Consider the following 21151-nt stretch of genomic DNA (forward strand, 5'->3'; position numbering starts at 1 on the left):
ACGACAAAGGAACGAATTCTTTTTTATAAGGAACTTGCCAAACACTGAAAATATATTAAATACATAACTATATCATCCACCCTTTACTATTAAATCCAATCTTAACCAATATATATTTTACTAAACGAAATACAATTATTTTAGTCGTAAGAGTAAAACGCGAGTGTATACATCTATAATTATTACGCTATGTTAATAATTTATTTCAAAACAAATATTAAATTCCAATTACTAAGATTTAAATCATGCCAATGAATTCATTGATTTCTTGACGAGAGAGATTATCGATAGAAATAGATTAACGAAACATCCTTTCCATCGTTGGGAATAACTAAATCTTGAACATAACAATATGGCATTTTAATGAATTGTAACAATTATTTTTCACTTAACGTCGTTTAATATTTATGTGTTCATCATAGTAGGTACCTAACAACTTAACTATCTAATTATGCCAACCTCATCTACTGCGGATGACATCGTCAAACGTATGATAACGTTTTTTTTTTACAAATTCCAGACAGACATCATAGACCCCCAGTCAAAATTAGACATGTTCGTGTCGAAAAGACAGCAAATGTTGGTCCTATTAGTATACCGGTTCACAATGCTATATCGGTTTGGTCTCTGTCCTACAGACAACTGAAGCGGCCGTGTCTAGTCGACAGAATAATATGAACGGTAGATAAAAATGAAAAGCGGTTTAAGCGCGCCTGAATTTCGTTTCGTCCTCGCGACCGTCGGCGGCGGTCCCGGAAAAACAATCTTCCGTTTTCCATGCTGAGGATGAAGTAAATTGCACATTCAAAATGAAAACCATATTATCTAAAGTGTATCGCGCGTAATGTCGTAATGTGCGTAAATATACGAGCAACGCGCCCGCCCGCGTAATCGATATAAAGCACCAGCGCCGAGGCGTGCCGTTTTCTGAACACACACACACACACACTCACACAAATCCATGTATATCGAAACATGTGTTTGGGCGGACGTAGTAGGATTTATGAGAAAATCTAGAGCCAAAAAATTAACATCGGAGGAAGGACGAAAATATAAAAAAAAAACAAACCGCGAAGAAATTTAAATAACACGAAATCCACAGGTGGAACAATATAAGGCAAAGAAGTTTGGCGGTGAAAAAATGCATAACGTTTCGTCGCAGAATACCGCAAATGTTATACTATATAGGTAGGTAGAGAGTGCAACAGAAATTGCTGATCGTAGTTTCAATCGATTCATTCCGTACCTATATGTAATAAGTTTTTTTTCTAAATACATAACTACGTCATGACTAACAAATTATCATATTTTAATAACATCTAAGATTCAATAATAAACGATAAGAATTAAAGTTTTTACATATCTGTCGGTTCTTATTATCACACTCGGTAGGTATATTGAATTTAATGTTCTTTTGATAACTTCTGCACCGGTCTCGGCCACGCGATCCTATTTTTGTCCATTTTCCGTTATGTGAAACAATACGCACACACACACACACACACACGTGCGTGAATATATTATTTGTATACATATTTTATTCGGCGTTAGTCCATAAATTTAAATATCGTGCAGTACCTATACAGTATACATATATATATGCTCACGAATGGCAAATCGTTTACATTTTATTTCGGTAATAATTTACAGACATTTATTATTTCGATATATTTTTTTTTTCCGTACACTTTATAATAAATAACACATGAACATTCAAACGGGAGTGAGGGAAGTGTGGCAGGAGGAGGAGGAGGAGGAGGCGTATATACCACGGAACATGTGACACTCCCCAATCGATAAAATGGGTTGTGTTGCTCGAATGGTTTAATAATATAATATTATTATAATGTATTGTAAATAAATTTATGTGTGTACACGGCACATTATACTAAATGTATAGACAAATATTTCTCGAAGTGAAAAATAATCTCACTCACTCACTCACTCGTTTACTTTGAATTCAATGATATAGTATTATCGTGGTATATACGAAAACGATTCTGAGCGAGAGATAGTCTCGGAAGTGTATATAATATAATAATACTTTTAAATGACGACAAATTATCTAAGATCGTTCCTTCATTTAAATATCTAATTTGACCCAAATTTGACCTTAAAATAGCAAAAAATAAACTATAAGTACCTATATATTATAGCATTATAGCTATATCAATTTTTTTGACTTTTTGGTGACACTATAAACTACTTATAAGATGCCATGTTTAAAATTTTCAATTCTTACCTATAAAAACTGAACATTTTATACATTTGTATAAATACAAAATAATTTGCAAATGTACGAGATTTTGATGAATTTCGTCAAATTTTAAAATTTGAATGCTTATAAAATAAACTAATGCATTTGAAAAATCCTGGGAATTTTCTACTTTGACTTCATTTAAGTACCAACTATATTCAGTTTCCCACCAGATAAGATACTGAAGTTGAAAATCTAAACATTATTTCGACAACTTATCGTGAATAGGTACATACAGAAAAAAAATAAAATCACATCGCCTCATCATTGTACAATCAATACATTCATCACTCCGCTCAGAATCCGCTCAGAAATGTGTGTATTATATATATAATGTACCTACTATACGTGTATAATAATAGATATATAATATATATTTGATATTTGCAACGAAATCTTCACAATAGAGCATAATATATTATTATGTAGTGATCGCAACTGCCTCAAATACGCCGAAGCTCGCAAAATTCTAAACAACCCTCTTTCACTGAATGAAGCCCTTAACAAAGAGAACTGCACTGGAGCAATCTGTACGTTTTTCATACAATAAATCTAAAACATAAATTGTTAATCTTCTCAAATATGTAATCATAATATACTATATAATATGGACATGATCAAAATAGTTAAATATTATTATTTCTATAGTTATTGAGTTCGTATAAAGGCTAACAACCTTTGTAATTGAAGCTTTATTTAATGAATATAAAAAAAAATTAATAATTAATAAATACTAGTAAAATAGTATGTGATATTACGCTATATTAGAATATTGATATTTTTGGTTGCCGCTCTCGACGACATGGCATGATATTATATTATCGTCGTTATTAAGTTTTCGTGTCGAATAAGTTATAATGTATTATAGTTTGGGCCACACTCATCTACTATATTATACACATAATATACTATAATAATATAATACACGGTTTATACTTTACGCATATATAGTAAATGCGTTATAGTGATAATTACTTACTGTTAAATGTATTGATATCAGACTCCAGCAGCATCCGTGGTTATATAGTGGCAGTGGCGAAGGTGGCGGAGGTGGTAGTGGTTGCGCGACGGTGAGAGTGGTAAGTGCGGTAACTTGAAACTATATTATATACATATACAATATACATATATATATATATATATATAATTTTGACCGTCGTGCGATTTATCGTTCCGGATCATTTCTGCAGGAAAACGTTGGTCTAAACGGTCGGTTTCCGGTGGTCGCGTTGTGATATCATCTGTTGTTCCGCGCCGGCCGGAACAACAAAGCAGTTTTCGTCTGCTGAAAATATATACCGTACGATATACATATATATATATATATATATTATATTATACTCGTGCGATGTATGTCGTCATTAACAAAACCCCGGTGCGAGCTTTCGACCCTCAGACACGGGGCGTGTATTAAGCGTAAATACACACACACACACACACTGGTATACTTGTTGTGAAGAGCAGAGTTTTCTCCGTTCGCAGCACACACCTCAAACATATTGTTGCCGTCAGCCGATTTACAACAAACCTAGCTAAAGCGAGATTAATAATAACAATTTCCATCACCACTCCCCGTGCCGTCCGAATCCCGACCGTTACCAGGGGCAACCCCCGCTGCAAGACGAGAACCCACCACCCCTTAGCATTCAGCAATTTTAATCTTTCCGATTAAATCAGCGTCCACCGCAGACACACACACAACAACACAACACAACGATTGCTTGCGACGCACCTACGCATATATCCCTGCAAGATCTACGACCTACACAGACGCCGACCGTACGAGATTAATTCGAGTGAACTTAAAACTAAATTTTATGTCTTGCACTAGGTCCAATTTTTTTTTAAATGTATACAATCTCCAATCAGGTTATGATATATAGTTACATCAGTTTGGGGCCCAAACTTTGGGTTTTTAAGTCATCGCGGTCGATGATACATTTAATGCGGCATCTTCAGATTGTCAAAAAACACATGTCCTCCAAAAACAGATAAGCTCGTGGTTAGGTTTTTGATAATCGTACACGAAGAATCATTATCGTTTTAATAAGTCAATCCGCACAGTGCAGCCGCGTATGATGAGATGAAAGCCAATATTTTTAGAAGAATGTGTTAATTTTTTTTCTTTTACGTTTAACAAAATTATCTTAGAACATGATATCTGAAAGTGTGGTTAGGAGAGTTGTAGCTGCGAATGCTGCACCACACCATTTGAAATCACCTAGCGCCTCATTTCCATGAATGCAATATCATACCTAATCGATTTCGATTTCGCAAATTTGCATTTACATAAAAAAACGAAATTACATCATACCTACGCATGATTTCGCTGCAGGTGTCATCCGTCCGGTTCGTATACCGCTACCTACACCCATTAAACTGTTTGGGAAATTCATTTTATTAATGAAATTTTAATATTACATTATTATATTATTATAAAATCGTACGCGCTTTTAGTATAATGCCGCGCACTGTGTATCGCGTGTTTTAGCGAAGGCGTGATCGTCGTATGATATATTTTGCGTATAATATTATTATTATGATATGGTACTAATATCCGCTTTGTCGACATCACGCGTGTTCGGTTTTCAGAACTCTACTGAGAGCTTTTAAACGTGTACAATATAATATCGTAGACAAACTTTAACGGTCGAGTTTGATCGTGAAAAACGCGATCGGAAAGTGTACGAATTTTTTGCATTATCATAATTTATATATACATAGGTATAATATTTGTATCGCCTATACCTACGGGTTATAATATCGTATCTAGTGTACATTGAATATCTGCGCCCAAAGACAATATATTATTATAATAAAAATAATATGTATTATAATATTATATGTAAGAGCTACCACGCCCGTTAACGTGATAAAACGTTTTATTTTTTTAATAATTATTACCGTCGACAATGAATGCAAGTCCTATGTAAAATTATAAATATATATTAAATTATGCATCGTATTTAATATTGTTCGTATCGTATAAAATATATGAAATAAGTATTTTATATGCTGAAGAAAAACCTTTTTTTTCAAAATAAACATTATACGTACATAGGTTTATGTAAAATAAATATATAATTACATCAATAAATCTTTGATAATTTATTGATTTTCAACACTATTCACTTACATGCGTGTATATTATTTTATTTATATTTTAACGCCATTCGACTTTACAACGACTAGAAGTATAGCTATATTTTAGAACTTATGTCTAATAGTATTGTGTCATACATAAATATTAAAATAAATATATTACAACGAGATAACCATGATGTAATGAGCCTAGGTACGAAATATTCAATGATTCCATTCATCATTCTAGGTCGAGGTGTTTTGGTGGCAAAGTTCAACTGACTTGCCAATAAGTATATAATATATATTTTTCACTAAATTCTGCGATTGGCTGTTTTGCCAATTTTTGCTTCGGCTGCAGTATGAAGTTTGGTATTTGGTAAATTATCCGACTCAATACCAGTGGAATAGTGATGATACAATCTATTTAATTATCATTATTCATTAGCTACGGGATTAGGACTTAGTGTGGTGTGCCTCTCTTCTAACTCTATTGCTTCATCCGCTCATGGAAAGCTGACAATAATTGGCTTACGTGCATCGCTGCGACGTAGATATAATGTGGACATTATTTTTATACCAAACGTCTAAAAGCCATCTGTCGCGAAAATTAATTGTATATGTACCATTTTATATATAGATAATATGTCATTTTAATTCCAAACGGATTTTAGAGCTATAATAAATATCTAGAAAAATAAGTTAAATTTTTTAATGCGTTTTATGTTATTTTAGAGTTATATTTTTTTAACGATCACCATAGTAGTTTTTATAGTACTATTACATTACATATTATAATAATTTATAGGTAGTTCGTCCGTTACATAAATATTATTATCGTTACGTAAATAATATTATATAAAAACACAATTCAGAATGATGAGAATACCTGAACGAACAAAATTGTCTATAGAATGGTTAGTAGAATCCTTATATTATTTGACATGTGCAGTTTATTTTATTAATATGATATATAAAATGCTCTAATTATTGTGCATTATAATAGTTATGAAATTTCGTAATATTTTTTAACCTCTATCCATCACTTTAATTACATTTCAATGGTTTTGAATTTGAATTTTAATTACCTTTTTTTGCGTGGTATCGAGGACCTAAGAAGGAACTAAGTTTGCCAATACTTCTTCTAAAATTGTTATTACCTAATAACTTACATTATATATTTTTCTTACGGACCATCGAACCTTTCATACAAACAAATTTATGACAGTGTTATTATTTTCTCAAAAAATCTAACATCAATAATCAAGAAAATCGTGACTTAAGATGTAACTATGTTATTTCAAAGTCTACGACTGTAACTTGTAACCAGTAACAAATGTCTAAAGTATCTATTGTAACTAGATACACGATTTTCGTATAATCGAATAACTTTCACTAACTATAAAATAATAGATGGTACTGTATACTTTGGACGTTATTCGCACGTCTGACAAGAAATAAAGTGTTTGCAATTTTGCGGGATGAGAAAATAATATTATTATACATGAGTCGCAACCACCCCATCGTGACGATAGGGCGTCTAGTTGCAGTGAGGCGAGCGTACTGTACATAATATAATAGCAACAAGCGTAGGTAATTTCCTATTAAATTATATCGGACCGCAAATGATCGCAGCTACATAAAACGTAGTAAATATTTAAACGTCCGGTTGCGCACCCGCCCCTGTTCAAATATGCATTTGTATTATATTACACAAGACGGATACGCGCGTTAACAATAATTCCGTTGCGAAAACATAATAATAATAATATATGACCTAGTCTAGAACACGTATATTATCATCGTATAATAACACCACAATATGTTTTATTATTATTGCAATATAATAATATTATAGTCACAGTGCGCTTTGCTACAGATTACAACAACAATGTACGCTCTTTTATTATATATTATACAATATAATATCGCGCTCGTCCTGGAAAACTGTTTACTATCGTTTTATATTTCCCGTAATTCCAAACGTCAAGTCGGCCTATAATTTGTGTTGCCCTAGTTTTTTCCGCCAAACGTGGAAAAGTCGAACCGTTTGTGGGCGTTTAGCTATGAATTTTTTATTAGAATTTCACCGTTTCGAATTTGAAAATTCGTAATTCTATGAATACTCGATAGGAGTAAGTAATATAACATAACTCTGAACTGCTTTTTGTTTTGGGCCTACTAATATATAAGGGTTTTTCATGTCATCTGCAGGTATATTATGACGCTAACATTATTTATTTTCCGTGCTCAAGTCTAAAATATTGCATTCAGTTGTTGTCATAGACGTTTACCAAATTTAACAAATTTATTTCTGAACTGAAAAAGTACCGTATACGCAACCAAAATTTTATTCAAAGTGCCATGTAATTATAATAATATTATTTTAATTTATTAATTGAAATGCATATTATTAAGCGAAATTGTCAAACTTCAGATATGACATTATGACTGCGATGTACCTATTTTGCCTATACAAGACGCCGTGATACAATGTTTACAAATTATACGTAAACGCCATTTACATTTTATAAGAACAACAAGACGTCAAATTTAAGCTAAACCATTATGACATTTCGCTGCCACAAGTTCCCACAGGCATCACTATCAGAAAAATAATCATAATGAAATACACAATCCGAATAGTATTATCATAAACTAAATGTCTAAATAGAATATAACACTTAAAGACGAACTGTGGATTTGGCATATGTGTTATACAATGTCAGGAAAACTCACTCGTCATTTACTATGATAATTAATAACCAATAGATTGTTTTTCTACAAAAAACGCACAAATTACATCTGATGAATAATTTATTGAACTTTCGTCTATTATAATATGTGTGTTAAAAAATTATTAATATGGATTATTTATTCGTTCTGCATAACAACTCGTAAAATTATATATTTATATTTATTTAGATGATACATTTAAATTTAAAAAAAAAAAATCACGACCTTAACCATTTACAGTGAAAAAATCTGATCGTATCGCAATATGACACTCGCTAAATGGTATTAAAAAAAAAGTTTGCTAAAATAAATCCCGATCCTTCCTACGTCCGGAACGTCATTTATCACTAGTAGTACATTCAATCAGAATCAGTGTTTGCGTAATCACTAAAGTAGTTGCATTTATGAAGGAAATTTGTCACTCACTGTACTCACAAAGCCACCGCTAACTTAAAAAATATAATCTCTACTCCTCATTGATAGTATCAACAAATATTAGAGAAGAAGGATTTTTTTTTATATCATTTTTAGTTTACATTATATAATAATATATAAACACAAATACTTTTAATAAGATATAATTTTAATGATGGCTATTGTTAGTATAGAGCGGCCCATTGTTAAATAATCGATAGAGACAATCTTACAAACAATTAAAAACGATTTATTTTGCATTTCAATTTATTTGTATTTTAATTTGAATGTCATAAATAAACCATATAGTCAGTCTTATAATTTAATGACCATCATCGTTACCGGAATTTCTACCAAAATAAATTGATCGTAAATGTATTATATGTACCATAGTAATTTCATTAATTTCTGTATATCAAACTATTTACCAGGCACATAAAACAATGTTGATAAATATGAATTTAAGTATTATTTTTAGTACCTACTGAAACAATATAATATTATGCTCTTATAAAATAGTTATTTATAATAAAACATTTTTTTTTTTGTTACCGTTTATGGGGAGACACGGTCTGAAATAATTCGTTAACAAGCTACCACTTAAGTATTGTCAAGTTGTACTTGTCTGTTTACTGTGATGATAAAATGTTGTTTTTGTTTGAATCTCGCGCGAGTCTTGTGTTTTCGTACATTCTTCTGCGATGATAATCGAGTCCACAATAAATGATTATCCACCCAGCGCATAACGTGGTGAAAAAACAAAAATAAAAACATGCATATTATTAAATTATCGAAGTTTGTACAACCAAAGAGCTTTATAAAATCGCAGCTCTGCGAGAGCTCGGTCGAAATGCATTGTTTTACACAAAACACACAATGACCAACAACATATCTACACAATTTTAAAAAATACTTACCAGTGTCGTCTCTTTCATTTGAACGTTTCGCGAGACCATATATATATAGTCAGAGCATTTATATTATATTAAATATATGACGCGTTATCACACATTTATTTGTTTTCGTGGTTTTCAGCCATCTTAACGACGATGATCTTTTTTTGTTAAGTGTACGAAATGGCGGAGCACATTTCTTCAAATTATAACTTTTCTGCCGAATACTATTCGGGATAAGTTTTGACTTGAAACAAAAGTACTGCGCGTTAAACTTATTTCACTCCATACGATAATATATAATACAATAATTATTGTTCGTACTTATTCACGAGGTGCACGCCTCGTTAAGGAACGTTTCAACCATGGGTCAATATTGTAATATACTTTAACTGAAATCATACACACTTACCAGTGCCTACAACTGCCTACAATACACATAAACCACGTCGTTATATTTTTTCATAATAATAATATAATATAACACAATAAGTTGCACACACATTCAATGCCGTTACACGCGAAGGTATAAATTGATTACTTCGTTTTCACTCGTGATGAATAAATTATTAAGTGAGTATTGCGTTTTCATATATTATTCTTTTTAAAGAAACTTTTCATTACCTACTCTCAATGTTCCGCTGACAGAGTTATAGCAGCACAGCTATCGCGGGGTCACACTCATAACTCGTATAATTTATTATGCGCGATGGCAGCGGTTCGCTAAAAAAGCAATTGGTATTATTATTATTATAATTTTTGAATATTCTACCCACACATTTTCGTCACGCCCGTGGTGAAATAATAATAGGCGGGAAGTTATATATACCTACCTACACCACGTCCGCGTAGAACGGTCGCCGAGTCGCGAATCTCGAAAGTTTTCAGGGACAAATTTTTGAGAGTCGCCCGTATAATATAATATTATAATATCCCTCATAGGTTCTCGCATTATATTTTATATACTATTATGGTAATTAGAGAAAACCGCGGCGATATAATATGCAGTACGTATAATACGCGTGCGCAGCGAGTTGAAAATAATTCCTTTTTCGATTTGTACACGTCGTATATACACGCGTATAATATATAATTACTTATTATGTAAATTGATACACTACGTGCGCTCTGTACACAATACACATCAATACATGATAGGTACCTCCATTATATCGGACTGAAACGCACGCGAGCACGCGAACTTATACGGACACGCACTGGGCACAAAATAGCGCGTCATATTATATTGAAGTAAAATTAAATGTGTATAATAATAATATTATATAGGTACCGATATAAACTATTGAAGCATTTTCCTAGATTGGTTTATATTCCAACGTGAATTAGTTTCGGTGACATCTACGCGGCATCACACGATTACTTAAAAAATCAAACAACCGATCAGAAATTGTTGGCTTAGCACCGTGGTGCGTTATTCCGCGGCTAAATGGTCACTGTTGCTACCGTCGAACCGATATGATTGCCTGTTGCAGTTCATCCGGTGCAGAGAGACTGCGTCCATCGTGTGATTGTCAGCTATCGGAACAACCTACGACTCAACCATAAAACATTATTTTTATGACATGATATGGAAAATTTGTTGGTGTGTCAAAGGATAATATATAGAGAGGAGAAGACTTTCACAGTCGAGCACAACAAATTCTGTGATAAGGCCAATTGCCACAATTTTTAATTACATTATAAAAAAAATATTAATTTAAATAATAATAAATTTCAATAATACAAATATATGGTATGAGTTAAGCAATAACACAATTGTATGGTCCTAATACCTTATCTCTACCTCAAAATATTGTCTTATTTTCGATCATCAGTCGATGTACATACTTGTACAGATTTGTAGTGCTAATTTTTTGCATCTTTCCAATAAAATAGTTTATATTATATCATTTATACATTTTGGTATGAATGTAACAACAGCGCATAAAATTCTATGCTCAATCGTAATGCTAAATAGGTAGATCCTCAATCGTGTTTTACCGCGATAGACGATGATTCAAGAGATTATCGATTGGGCCACAAAGCCAGTAAATTAAATGTCGCCCCTCTCGTTTTATGATCTGCTTGCATTCTACTGAAAAGTAGATAAATTTAAGAATTCATAGGTTTTAAGTGAAGTAAATATAAGAATTTGTAAGAAGATATAATTATTGTACTTTTCCTTTATTATAATAAATGCATGTCTTTTAAATAGTTTGCTCTGCGTTTTAAAGGTATTAAATTCTGAGTTGTGTTTAAATAGATTTGTACGACACGCGGGTTAAGTATATGTTTACACCGGCGCAGTACAAATTTCTTCATATTATTTATAATTTACCAGACCTAGGGAGTAGGGACGAGATCAAAACTGACAGGAAAGGTATAAAAGGTCAAAATGTGACGCAACCGGATAACGCCCAATATCCGTGTTTCCTAGTAGACTTCAGCAGCAACTGTTTTATCCCCAAGACTCACTCACGACTTCCGTCCGTCTTCTCCGTCTAAATCATTACTTGGACATTTTTCAATTATTCTATCGCAGCTTTTCAGCAGTCTATTCTTTTGGCATGTACACCCGTCGTGTTGGTTTCTAATCATAAAGGATCTTTTCTATCGATTTGGCGACCATTTTTTTATTATCTTATCGATCTACGTTTTTATGTAAAACTATTACCACCTTCTTCTTCTTTTTATGTATTTTATTGTAGGTACTTATTTTGCTATATTTATTATATTCCATGTTGTTAGTGTTGTATACAAACATCACAGACCATACAATACATAAATACATTCAGGTGAAATTAATGCGTGAATACTATCTGCAAATATTTGAGTTGATGATGTATCATTACACTTTCTTTGAATTTCAAAAAGTTGAATAGGACGTTTCACCCACATGACGTATTATCTCCTTATTACAAGTGCATGTAATGTAGAAAATGTACGTTTAGCCGTTCTAGTTTAGCTTTATTATTAAATATAAGCGTGACCTATTAACAAACATAAAGGCTACACAACGTAGTTGTACATAGTTTGTTGGAGATGCTCTGTTGTTGTTTTATTTTGGAGCGAATAAAATAAATGTGTAAAATATGAATATTTAAAAATACTCATGATTCACTCGAAAATTAAACACCACCAGCAAATCACAGACAATGATATCGGATTGTTTATCGTATTTTCGAAATGAAACCAATTCTGATCATTATATTAATATTTTGTAGTATGAGGGTGATACAACAATGGCAGCCATTTAGATTTTCAGTCATCTACATCATACCCATTATAATGATATTGCTTTTTGCCACTTCCGTGAGTATCTATACACTAGTTCTTAACGAAAAGATAAAAAGATATTACAAGAAAATAACGTTTGAGATTAATAGTATACCAGCTTGGTATACATATAATATTTATTTACTTACACGTCCGCATGCAGTGTGTGTTTGACGTATATATTCTGAGAAATACCTTACGTCTCGCTCGTGGGTGTGTGTGTGAGGGTGGGTGAGCGGGTATGGGTGGACACGAGTGATAGTGTGTGCGCTAGCGTTGGCGCTCACACTTCTAACTGTCAGAGGCGATGTCAAATGCTTTTAACTCGTTCACGAGAAACGTATCGTATACACGCGACTGGCGGCTGTCGCATCGCCTTTTATTTTCTACATCTGCAGCTCCCTCTCGAGCATGTTCTACGAGTCGCACACTTGAGTTTTTCGAAAACGTTACGTGAGGTTAGATTTACCCTAAGCCCCGCTGTCGACAAGGGGTCGGATCCACTACCGCGCCCCCTGCACTGCCGTGTATATACCTACACTCCTGCTGCAGTAGGAGGGCGGTGGTAGCCGTTTTCATATGGTTTGACAGGAACTCGCGACGAGTGTGACTCCGCAGCGTTTATATTACTATTATACCTATACAACTGCACGTTGGTGTATATATATGGAGATTATTTGTGGTCGGACGATGCGCGGAAATCCTATTAAATCTACGAAAACTCGTGCGGTAGAAAAACATTCGTTACACCTATTGCGTATATACTGCACGGGAGTCGAGAAAAGTACACCGTTGACGTTTTCTCCGGGTAGAAGGGTGCAGGCCAGCAGTAAGTATACATACCTATACACAATCGGGCGAATGACCGCCGTCGTAACCTTTGCGCACCGTGACGTTTTATTATTCAGTCGACCTTCTCACGTGCTAGTGTATAATATATTACCACATAATATTATATACACGTAGCAGACACACTGCAGTCGGCCATTCCATTATCTAAATTGACGTCTCGGGCTCTAAAGTGCTCCGTATATTATGTGTGTACTGCAGATATATATTATATCCTTGTCGCGATAACATAATCTATATTATTATAAACGATAAAACGATATCCGGGCGCCGAAAACAAGGAGGAAGAAGGCTCCATCGACACACCATCATTATCATCGTTATCGTCGTCGTCGTCGTGTACATAACGACACCGGACGAGTTCCGGTCGTTACGGAGGAAAACATATAATACATATAACAAGTAAAACAAAATAATATGATATATGGATATAAATACGTGTACTACAAATATTATTATATAGGTATATATTATATGGTGGTAATGGTATTATAGTGGTTTCGACGGGCGACGATATCAATTTTTCTCCAACCCCTACAGCCATGAGTGACGGCTGACGGGGGGGAGGTTGTTTTCTTTTTTATGTTTCCGGCAGGACTCAGTGATTTACGCCCGTCTGGGAATGTGATACGACATAATATGACCTACACACCCGCGTATCTTTTTTCATTATTATTATGTATACTCCTCGTAACGATACCGAAGGGCTGAGGTTGTCGTCGTCATCACCGAATGAGATGCTGGGGACAAGTTAGATTAAGTTAATCCATCAACATTTTTTTGCGAGAGAGTCGCGGTGGAAAAAGAGCCGGCCGGAATGAAAAGGCTTTAATAACAATACTAATAATAATATTATACAAGAACGCCGCCGTTTTCGTGTAGGTACAACACTGCACATACAGCTCTCAGGCCGGGGAAAAAAGGCGCACGCAAAATATCAGACCCACCACCCGCGTACTTCGCTATCGATCAAAACTTTGGCATTTTAAAACACGTCTCGGCCGTGAAAACGAAACCCCGTGACCAGTGGGAGGGAGGGGTAGCAACCGTTCGCCGAATCCGCGTGTGTCGGTATCGATGTCGTAATTTTTTTAAAGCTGTTTTCGTTTAAAAAAAACATTTTCAGTACAGATGTCAATACGAAAATCAATAATAATTGTGTACCTATAATTTGTAATCGTCGACAATTAAACAAATAATTAATGGGACTAATATTATTTACGATGAAACCGGAGATATTGACATATTTTATGTATCTTTATGCCTATAGTCATATATTCATATTACTCCACAATGCGTGCTGTTAAAAACGAAGAATTATGGAGTGTAGAATAGCTGGTAATGTTTAAAGTCTGCTGTTCAGCGACGATCTCTTAGCACACTCGAGATTTGGAATTTCGCTTCGTATGAGGCACGCCCCCGTAAACTTTCGGTCATCGAGTTAATCGTTTGAACTTCTTGTTTTCGACACGCGATAAATATTTTTTCATTCGCCGCAAAGACTCTTTTATAAAACTCCTTCACCTGTACCGTATCCCAGGTACCTTGTGATACTGATACAGCGGTTGATGTTGGACTTTTCAACGCGGTTTTTAATAGATTGATCACAAAACCGTCAGGTGAGGTTATGTTGACTTACTAAATATAACGCGTCACCATCCTAATACCTACATAATATAATATCGCCCTCCCGATTCGAAGCTCGTGAGGTTATCGAGGATGTGGACAGTAGGAACAGCGTTCGGAATCCTCGTTACGCCTGTTTTCTTTTTCAAACTTTTCGTGATTGACGATCTACCGTATTTTATAATGAGATAAGGAGAGAAAAAGAGAGAGAAAGTGTGTTGAGAATTGAATGGAAACAACTGTGAGAATCCGTTAACAATGGACACAATTATGGGAATGATGTATCGTAAACTCATCGAGTTTGCCCGTGACAAAATGATTTGTTTTTCCGGCGCGATATCGTTCTTGCAAAAATCAAGATTGTTTGTAACATCGTTGCCTGTAATCTAATCTACACCGCATGTTTCTCGTTAATATAGTGATTTATTTAGTGATTACGTGAAATTTAAACCCCCCCCCCCCCCTCTCTTATTTGTACACATTAGCATAACTGTTTAGTTACTGAGTTTTGGTATAAATAGTAAAGTATTTAAAAAAAATAGGGATTGAAATATTAGCAATTATACACTTTTACAATATACAATAACAGTATGTAATTAAGATGTTGGACAACAATAATAATTATGGAGTTAATAATCTAAATTGTTTATACATAACAAAATTAGATTATCCGATAATGTTTTCGCTACTTACTTGCAACTTGTTTATACCGTATTTATATAAAATGACGTATATTGTACACGTTTACGAACATCCAACAATGATTGTAACAGCATACAATTTTGATTTCAAAACTTTACGATTAAAACAGCCTAGTTTATTTAGACATTGATTTCCGCAAATCTCGCTGAAAATAAAGTAAAGCCTGAGAACAATATTTGAAATTATTTATATTTAATTCTACACTGTCAACCATACGCACGCATAAGTATATTATATTTATGTATAAATTATAATATTGTTGGTAAACTTTGAAAAAGTTTCTTTTCCGTGACTCGGGACTATGCCGCATTTATTGTTAGTAAGCGGTTAGGTAAATTCTACAAGCGAATAAAATATATAGAATTAATATTATGAAGTTAGTTTGCTCAAAAACTCATTAAATATATACACAATTGCATTTTTGAAATACCTCGCTTGTGCAAACCATTAAACTATATTTTCATTATTATTATAAAATACGATGACAAAAATGTAAAATGACATTAACAGGGTGTATATTATATTCACATAATATACTTATAGGCACGTATATAATCGACCTCATTCGTACGGATCAAATATACAAATTCGAATAATTCGATCGGTCATCGAATAACAAATTTGCATATTATAATAGCGACATTTTTTTTCCAGAGTGATATATGAGATACACGTTATAATATGAATTCATTAAACGTATAGCAGCCATCGTTTAGAACTTTAGTTAGGACAGGTGTTATTTTTTATAATTACCACGTGCCCCGATGAACAAATAGTTTTTGTTTCGTACTCACGTATTATTGTTTGTGTACACAGACCCACGGCAGCATGCTTACAGGGTGGCTGTGGGTTTCGATTAAACACAATATCTATATTATTTTATAAATATTTTACCGGATAAAATATGCGAAAACGGAGCACAGTAGATTGAAACGGTATGGTAGCTGAATCGTTAACAGAGTGAGAGTGTATGGGAGAGGGGGTGGGGGGCAGAGATAAAGATAAATCCTCAATTCCTTATAACTCGAACCTCGACAACTCGATTTTTTTCTCGCAGCTTTTTGAAGTATTTTTAAGATGTCTTTGAGGTATATAAGTATATAACTCGAAAAATACATAAGTCGAATTTATCTTTATTACCCTTGCGCGATTCGAGTCATCGAGACTCAACTCTATAATATTACGATATGGAACGCAGCTCATACGATTTTGGATTGCGAGCTGAACGCACGCCGCAGTTGAACGGTGGCTATTGATTTTTCCAGACGTCAGTCGTATACATGCTTCGCGGGCAGACGGCGAACTCATAGTGAATTGCACTAACGGAATTCAAACTCTGCAGGGCTTATCAGACGACGTTTAATCGTTTTTTAATACGTATTTAAACGCGACCTGGTCGGGATCAATCGTTTCATAGTTGTTCGCACTCGGTCGAGCTCATATTATTATTATGTAGACGAGGAGCGACTCCGAATATTATTATATCATGTTTAAGTATTATAATATATAATATTATATTGCGAAAGCCCTCTCGAATGTTGACGATATCGTGTCCCACGACAAATTCCCACACACAATCTAAAAAATGCAAACGGATTGTTGTTTCGTTGTTTGAACCGCGTGTGTGTGTGGCACGTTGCGCTTTAAAAAAAATGAAGAGTATGGCGATGAGTTTGTCGAAATTCTGGACCTAAAATTTCATCTGGATCGCAGTCGCGGGACCGTTCCTCCCTGTTTAAGGTTTGAAAATAATACTACTGCTTATGAGTGCCTGTCCCGGTGAAAAGGATTTATATTTACGTCGTAATGATGACTTAACTACTTAGCGCACTTCACTAAAATGTGTATCAGGCTATCAGCAAAGGGAGTATAAAATGTACTTGCATCGTAATGTAATGGACTTGAGAGGATCCGCTACACCCTTGCATACTGTCGTCTCTATTTTACAAACGTTTGACTTAACGAATTGGCATATATAGGTACAGAAGAATATATAATATTATGTTGTGTGTTTCAATATTGTAGTGAATTGGCATATCAAAAAGTGTACAAGTTTCTATGATTATTATCTAGAACGTCCCGTAGGATTTAATTGGTATTTCAATTTTGAAGTCTGTGGTTGTACCTGCTATGTAAAATATTTCTATTTTAAAAAGATCATAGCGCACGTTGAAACATCAGCAGAAACCTACAAAAGTCTTTGTATTATAATATTATGTTGAAAAGTATACAAAAACATGAATCACACGAAGAGGGAACCATTCATTGATAGAACCTTAGAAATTATATATTCTTACTTTTAAATATTTTGATATAGTCAATTCAACTATTATATTAAAAATTACGCGGCACAATGTAGATGCTGCTGAACACAAAAAATATGTGGTATGTTGGAGTTTATGGTACGTGGTTCTTCGTTTATAATATGGAGACAATACGTTATTATAATATAATATTCACAGTGACAGTAGCATAATAATAAAGGATACATAAATGATCACGTCAAAGATCTTGCTGATGCTCTTTACATTATATTATTATGTCAGTTTGGTAAAGCACTATTGGGACGATAGGTCAATTTCATATTTCGTTTTGTGACGACTTTCGAAACGCACGAACGACAATATAATAAAAATATAATATAATATATATTATTATAGGGTGTGGATTTTTGTGTAATAAAAAAAGTCAAAATAAGTAAATATTTATGTTGTTATTTTTGCCAAAATATGTATTAAAAACATTAAATATTTAGCAAAAAAGTTTTCATTGAATATTGATTTTTAAAATTGAAATTATACAAAACAATGAAAAGTAGTAAATAAAAAAACTATCGTACAAACAGGAACAACTATAGTCTCTACTCACTACTAAAATTACACTACCTACTAGATTGTATAATCGATATGGCGATATTAAAATCGTTTCATGTTTGATCTTATTTATTACCTACAAGCGACGGCCTCTATAACAATTTATAAAAATTATAAAAAAATCCTATTGTAAAACCACCATAGCTTCCTCACTCCGCTCAGAATCTAAAAATTAAATATTTAACGAATCAATATATGTACATATATTGATAAAATATTTAAGAACATGCATAAACTTCGAAATATGCGAAAATATGTGAAAATGAACAGTTACGTAGGTATACCTACTTACGCTTTATTTTATTCAGGGTTTATTTCTTGTGATGATATTTATTTAGAATTACAAAATCATCATTTGAAAATAAATAGTGTACCTAAAAATCCATGCGCTAATTATAATTACATTATTATAGATGCGTATATATATTATGGACGAGTTCTCCACCCCCAATCTCTACCGATTTTTTCTCCCTTATATATTATAATATTCTATTCATTAATTAATATTATGTTATCGAGTGGCAATTATCACTGTTTACGTTGTCGTGTGCGATATCAATCAAATTAGCACGGTTGGTATGATCCGCTCCCCGCACGAGACACGTGATAATAATATGCAGCGCCTATACCTATATATAGGTATCATGTGAACAATAACCCCTATATCATTACATTTTAATGGCTAGTTGTTCACGTTTATATTATAATATAGTTGGCATTTAATATTATACTATACGTTTACAATAGTCGTCTACCTATGCATAAAACATGTGTGCGTATTATATATGATGATACCTATAGATTGGTCATACGTAATATGAAAAAAAACGCAAATTGCCCTCCGTGCATTCGCCTTTCACCCCTTTAGAGAGCACGTGCCATAATATTATACAAGTATGGGTATATAATATTATACAAATTCGTAAATGCATTATAGTACGTAGGTACAATATTTTATAGGTATAATTATTACAATTCATACATATAATTATACTATGATTGATTAAATTATGACTGAATAAAATAAAAAATTGCGCACCTATAATAGGTACCTAATCGGCAGAAACGAGCTGAATATTACGTAGGTAGGTAATACATAACATTTTTGAAAATTATGCATAATTTTTTAGGTTTCCAACTTGACAACATATTCTTAATGATCTGTTACAAAGCAGAATGTTGAACGTGTAGTTCATATAGTTATTATTCATAAGTATTTAAAGTTTAGATCAAACACTGTAGGAGACCAACATTTTGCGGGTTGCCCCTCTGGCCCTGTGTCACTCCACTCCAACTCAACTCATTAAGACTTTTAATACGTACTAGGTATACGTGTTTGATACTTGATTACAGTGTATTAAAATTCATGAAAAAAATATTTTGTTTTTGTACCTATATTAAACTAAAATGAATATAATATTATGTTGTCACTCAAAAAAAGAATAATTATACTATGTACTTAAACTATTTTTTATGTAGTTTTGTATTGACCTCAAATGTTGTAAGAAAATATTTTCAAAAATGTAAGTGCTTTTAAAAATAATGAGTTCTAGTTTAAAAAAAAAAATCAACCTATATATATATTCCCTATCGTCGACGACAGCGGTTTTGTTATGAAAAAAATTGTAATAATAATAAAGATGTCTGCAGGAAAATTCTATATTTTATGTCGTGCTTATCATCGCTATTTAGCTGCACTGCAGGCTATATAGTTTAGTGCAAAAAAAACTTTGATGAATATATAATAATAATGTATACAGATTATATGCTATTATATTATATATTATAAAAAGTTAATACATTTCAACAAATAATCATTCATTAAATCTGTCGATAGTAATAAATTAGTATGGACAAATTGTTACAAATATGTATTGTAGACGTTAAATTAAACAAATTTACTTGGTACGAAACAAATTAGTGACGTCGCAATATTATTGTCTATAATTAATTCTGTTTAACTATATGTTTTATTTATTCATAACCTACAAGTAGGTAACCATAAATTTAATGAATGTTTATATGTATTGCAATCTATGGATTTAAAACAATTTAAATAATCTTCACAGATTTTAACTATAGGTTAACCTAAGTTTTTAAGACCAACACTGACTGCAGGACGTGTTTTTACCGGCAACATTGGTTGATTTAAAAAAACAAAACTATTTCTACATAAAAATATGCGGTCACTGCGGTTAACACATAACCTTATTTTATTATTCATTAAGACTACACCACTACGGTATCGAATTTCGATTTTCAAACAATGACCGTGGTTCAAAAAACGCTGTATATACGATAATTTTTTTCGAGTAATTTTATTTTGGTTGGGAACTTAGGGTATGCGTTGTATTTGATTTTTCTACTAAATATTCCGTTCAAATTTTTGTTATATTTACATTTTATTGTAACTGCATAAAACGATTAATTCGAACGTTTTAATC

General features: G+C 33.0%; 1 protein-coding gene across 1 annotated transcript in view; it reads left to right on the forward strand.

Moving 5' to 3' along the window:
• The window catches only part of LOC132941017 (protein tipE), a 64170-nt gene that overhangs the window by 11357 nt on the left and 31662 nt on the right, over positions 1-21151 (forward strand). The gene's annotated exons all lie outside the window — the stretch shown is intronic.

The sequence above is a fragment of the Metopolophium dirhodum genome, chromosome 3 (assembly GCF_019925205.1).
Source record: "Metopolophium dirhodum isolate CAU chromosome 3, ASM1992520v1, whole genome shotgun sequence".
Taxonomy (NCBI): Eukaryota; Metazoa; Arthropoda; class Insecta; order Hemiptera; family Aphididae; genus Metopolophium; species Metopolophium dirhodum.